The sequence below is a fragment of the Suricata suricatta genome, chromosome 3 (assembly GCF_006229205.1).
Source record: "Suricata suricatta isolate VVHF042 chromosome 3, meerkat_22Aug2017_6uvM2_HiC, whole genome shotgun sequence".
NCBI classification, from domain to species: Eukaryota; Metazoa; Chordata; class Mammalia; order Carnivora; family Herpestidae; genus Suricata; species Suricata suricatta.
In genome coordinates this window covers 150,787,897-150,793,896 of record NC_043702.1, presented here as the reverse complement: position 1 = coordinate 150,793,896, position 6,000 = coordinate 150,787,897, and positions in this window count along the sequence as shown.

Here is a 6,000-nt window from a genome sequence, read left to right as displayed (position 1 = left end):
GGTACACAAGGTCTAAATGTATAACAAATAACTGAATAGAATAGATGTGTAGCAGACAACTGAGGTGAATGAAGCCAGAAATCAAAGAGCCCAGAGGCAGCACCAACTTTGAGAGTAACCTTTACAATGTTCCCTCTTCCTCTGAGCCCATCCACAACCTGTGGCCGGCACAAAGAATCCAATCCGGGAAATCAGCAGTATTTCAAATCCCCTTGCTTAGGGGCTGGATCCCCTCTTCCTTTGCAGCAGGCTCTGACAGAGGAATAGGTCAGGACTGGGCCTTTCATAAGCCGTGGGTGACAGCCAGCCTATTAATCCAGGCTTATGATAACAGCCCCCAGCACGGGATTGTGCTAATGTCATCAGGGCCAAGAGAAATGCTGGCTCCTGTCTTCCCTTACCAAGGGTCAGGAGCTGGTGACCTGGCCCAAGAATGTGCTTTGTTTGGGGTTTACATTCCAGGATCAGCTTGAGGCCAAGGCTCTGGCTGCCAGCGGGAGCCAGGCACGGGGCAGGGAGGTGGCACCGGGCAGACTTTCCCTGCTCCTCCCTCCTGGGCATACCTCCCATGCCCTCATCTGCCTGGTCCTCTGTGGACCTCTGAGTACAGGGCGGCAGCGGTGGAGGCAGAGCCAGAAGAAGGAAACGCTCAGCCCCTTCAAGGGAGCAGCATTTAAATGGAGCATGGAGTACTGAGCTCTGAGTCACAGCACCTACCACCACAAATGCCTGGCCACCAGAGAGCCTTTAATAGTGTTCGAAAAGCCCCCAAGTTCCGGATCTCCTTTGACCAATTAGAAAATGAGATGTAACAGGGCGCCTGGGTGGCTCAGTTGGTTAAGCATCCGACTTCGGCTCAGGTCATGATCTTGTGAGTTTGAGCCCCATGGCGGGCTCTGTGCTAACAGCTCAGAGCCTGGAGCCTGCTTTGGATTTTGTCTCTCCCTCTCTCTCTGTCACTCCCCTGTCCACGCTCTGTCTCTCTCTGTCTCTCTAAATAAATAAATAAATAAACATTTAAAAAAAGAAAGAAAATGAAGTCTAGGGAAACTGAGCACCAGACCCCAGGTCATGTGGTCAGCTAAGGGTAGGGCTAGGTGTAAAACCCCTTTCTCTGACTGCCTTTCTGGGGCTCATGTACCCCCGACCTCATGTACATCGGCAGCCTCTATATCCCAGGGTCCTCGAGCTAAGGCCCTGACTTCACAGAGTCAGTGAAGGATCAGTAGTGGATAAGAAAGGATTGGCCCTGTAAAGATGAGGACCCATTTCTTACGTCCCATCTCAGTCCACGATCTCAGATGACTAAGGCAATAACACAATGGAATTAGTCAGCGGAAAGTACCTGGGGACTCTAGGTGCCCAGTGGATGAAAATTTTTACCCCGGTTGCAAGCCTAGGAACCCCCCACCCCACCTGCAACCTCACAGCCATGGGAGGTACATGGCCTCAGACCCTGAGAGCAGGACATAGGAATGAGGGGCAGCAAAAGAGAAAGGTCATTTTGGTTTGCCATTAACAGGGTAAGAAAACCCTTTCCAAACCACTGCCTAGAAGCCCTGGACTAAATCTATACAAACAGTCACCATTCCACCTCCCAACTCTTAGAATAACCCCATTCTGGCTAGAACACCACACAGAGTAGTTCTCCAGCCCTTGCCCTTCATCCCCAAATCAGGCTCCCCCCTCTCCTTTCCCCAACACAGAGCTCCCGCCTTGGGCAGTTTCAATGACCACTTCCTAGCTCTTAGCTTATCTCAACAGTCCTGTGTCCCAGATCAGATCAGCGGTAGCTCAGAGAGTCTGATAAGCCCCTTGCTGTCACAACACACACACACACACACACACACACACACACACACACACACGGATCTCTGCCAGAATTGGGGGGAGGGGACTTGAGAGGACTGGGGCTCAGCAAAACCCCAAGCAGACATAGGAAATCATCAGTCTAACAGCATCACCTCCTGTTTCGCCCCCACAGAAAGCCCACATGACAAGTATGAGGCACATATAAGGTTGAGTAAAATATGACTTAGAGAAGCATAGTTTACTGGAGACTCTGGACAAATCAAGTATTCTCTCTAAGCTGAAGTATAATGGCTCAGAGTGCTGTTTCTGCAGTATGGAGGTTCCTCAAAAAAAAAAAACAGAACTACCCTATGACCCAGCAATTGCACTATTAGGGATTTATCCAAGGGATACAGGGGTGCTGTTTCAAAGGGGCACATGCACCCCAATGTTTATAGCAGCGCTATCAACAATAACTAGAGTGTGGAAAAAGTCCAAATGTTCATCGACGGATGAATGGATAAAGAAGGAGTAAATATGTATACAGTGGAATATTAGTAATCAAAAAGAATGAAAATCTTGCCATTTGCAACTATGTGGATGGAACTAGAGGGTATTATCCTAAGAGAAATTAGTCAGCCAGAGAAAGACAAATACCATACGACTTCACTCACATGAGGAACTTGAGATACAAAATGGATGAATATAAAGGAAGAGAAGCAAAAATAATATAAAAACAAGGAGAGTGGCAAAACGAAAGAGTCTTGAACACAGAGAACCAACAGACGGTTGCCGGAGGGATTGTGGTTGGGGAATGGACTAAATGGGTGAGGGGCTTTAAGGCAGATGCTTGTTGGGATGAACACTGGGTGTTATACGTAGGAAATGAATCACTGGATTCTATTCCTGAAATCATTATTGCACTATGTGCTAACTAACGTGGATGTAGATAGATAGATAGATAGATAGATAGATAGATAGATAGATAGATAGATAGATGAAAAGAGTGCTACTTCTGGAGCCAGACTGCCTGGGCTCCAATCTGGCCCCATTACCTGCCAGCTTTGTAATACTACATTTCTTGAATTTCTCTGTCTCAGTTCCCTCGTCTGTGTTATGGGGAAAATCACACATCAGCACCTACTTCATAGAGTTGTGGTGAGGATGGACCTCACTTATGCAGTGGCCAGCACACAGTGTTAGCCGTGTATAAGAGACAACAATTCTTGCCCACAGAGTTGCCAAGAGAAGAGAGACAGTCATAGCCAGCGAGTGGCAGGGAGCAGCAGACCTGGAGCCTGGATTGCCTGGTTCTTGAGCCCAAAACATCATTCCAGGCAGGGGGTGAGAAAGCGGGGTGGAGCCCCTGAATGTCTTGTAGTGATGGAATGACCTGGGGGGAGGGGGACAAAAGAATGGGAATGACTAAGATTTCAAATCTGTCCTTTCTTAGACATTACAGGGGAGTCACAGCAGAGTTGAAATGGAACTCAGAGCTGACTTATTCAAATCTCTTTTTAAAGATGAGGAAACTGGGGTGCCTGGGTGGCTCAGTCGGTTAAGCATCCAACTTTGGCTCAGGTCATGATCTCATGGTTCGTGGGTTCAAGCCCTGAGTCGGGCTCTATGCTGACAGCTCTGTGCCTGGAGCCTGCCTTCAGATTCTGTGTCTCCCTCTCTCTCTGCCCCTCCCCCACTCATGCTCTGTTTCTCTCTATCTCAATAATAAACAAACATTTAAAAATAAATAAATAAAGATGAGGAAACTTCCTCAAGAGAGAAAGTCCTTGGCCATGACTGCAGTGGTTAAAAAAGGAGCTGGAACCCAGGACCCCTGACTCTTCATCTGGATGAGCTCTCCCTGCCACTCCAGGCAGGAGACAGACAAGCTATCTGGTTTGGGGACAAAAGCTAGGCTAAAGTCCCTTCCAGGCCTAACTTGTGAATAACATTCCATTTCCCATTTGAATCCAGCAATCTGGGGACTGCTTTCAGTGTTTGCTGCACATCCAAACCCACCCCCACCCACCCCCGCCAGGCTCCTGGGAAGGCTTACGCAGTTTAGATTGTGAGCAGCTCACCATTCCATCTTGTAGTGCTCAAGCCCATTTGGGCACCACAAAGCAATGCCATCCTTAGGAACTTGGGCTACGAAGCTGGACTGAGAGGGTTTGCCTCTCAGCTCTGCTATTCCCGGCTATATCGAAGTGGTCTTGGACACAACACTATATCTAAGACATTTAGAACCAGGGCTAGCTCAATAAATGTTAGATATTATCATACCTATTATTGTCATTGCTCAGTACATATTTGTTGAATGAATGAATGAGTGAATGAATGAATGAGTGACTGAGTGAGTGAGTGAGTGAATGAATAAACAAACCAATGAGTGAGTAATTGGTTCACTGAAGGAACAATTATCTAAGCAGACCAAAGCTTGTGGTCACAGCTTTGGGCATTCCATAAAACTTGCTAGGCTTAGGCTGGTCAGAAGAGAGCAGCATTGAGTCAGGGATCCTAACTTGTCAGCCACTTTTTGAATTTACAACCCTCTCTTTGGACTCTCACCTCCCAATCTAGGAGGGCCGCTTCTAACACACAGTTCCTCTCCACACAGTTCCACCAGCCCTTGAGAGGGGAAGGTCAGCACCTTCAAAGCGAGATTATCCACGACCTGGGGGTGACGGAGAGCTGTAACCTGTCCTTGGAGCTCCGGGGGAAGAAAATATAATGGTTGGGGTCTCAGGTTGGAAGGGCATGATGAGCTGCGCCCTCCAGCCTGCAGTAGCTCTTTTCCCGAAGAAAAGGAAAGATGGGCTCAGACATCAATATTGAGATAAATCCCAAGAGAGGAGATGCTCTAGGGCCTGGGAGCCCCTGTAAAGCTCATCAGATCCGGAGAGCATTTGGCTGGTCCTTTTCTGCTCTCCTTTCCCGCCCTCCCTGCCCCCCAACACTCATCATCTCTTCCCATCATCCACCCTGACCCTGAAGGCCTTTCCTCATACTTCTTCCTTCCAGGCCCACCTGACCCCTGTGGGGCCTTCCCTCAAACCCCTGAGCCAGAGTAAGATCCACACTTTCAGCCTCACATGGCACCTTGCGCTTTTCGTGAGGACCTTCCCGCTGTCTGCCTCGGGTTATACAATAAACTGTGCATTTACCTTATTTCACTTACTAAACCGTTATACTTCCTGAGAGCAGAGAGCTAATTCTTAGTCACCCCTCAAGGCTCATCTTAGATGTGTTTCTTTTCCAAAAGAAATGCTTTACCCCCCACCCCCAAAACATGGTCTTGCTGGCCCTCACCTGCTCTCCCACCAGCACCCTGCCCCGCAGACCCCACAGAAGTCCTTACTCTGAGCCACATTAACATCTGCCTTTACTAGACTAGACTCACACACACACACACACACACACACACACACACAGGTTGTGAAGTGTGTGTAGGGACTGGCACAGATCGTGTTTCTAACTGCTTGCCCATTGAGGCATCTGGTAGGCCCAAAGAATGGTTATCCCCAGAGCCCTTCAGACAGTGATCCGTGATGAGATGTGGGGGTGGGGGGAGGGGCTTCCCCTTCCCAGGATGGGATGGTGGGGAGGCGGGATTGACATGGCCTAGCTCAGCCCAGCTTTCCAGCCACATCCAAGCACATGAGCCTGGAATGTCCTAAAACTCTGCAGCAGCCGAGGCCCCTGACATAATCCCTGTTAGGGAATTCTCACTCCTTCTGCAACAGACCAGGTCTCCCTTTAAGGAATTTGAGAGCAGAGTTTCAGCAGTGAAGCTCATTTCCGAGTCGCAAGCTGTTCCGGCTCTGTCTGGGTCTGTGTCTGCCTCCTTTGCCTGTCTCTGTGGACAGACAGCAGCCAGGCCCACTCATCACCAGTGTTGTATCATCCCCCAGGGGCCATCATGCTGCACCTGGCTGGAACATGGCAGTCTCTTTTCTGTGGGGTCTTTGATCATGCCTGGCTTGTCCCCTAAAGAGGGATTCACATTCTGGCCAAAGGAAGCTGAAGTGGGGTGGGGAGGGCAGAGAAGGTGCAGGAGATCGACTCCCCATGGCCATGGCCAGTTCAGTGGTGATGGAGGAAAATCAATCATCTATAGATGCTTGACTTCAGTCTTTGAATTACATCGCACCTCTGTCCCTTTGATTCATGAGCATGTATTGGGCGCCTTTTTGGGGGCCTAGCAGTACA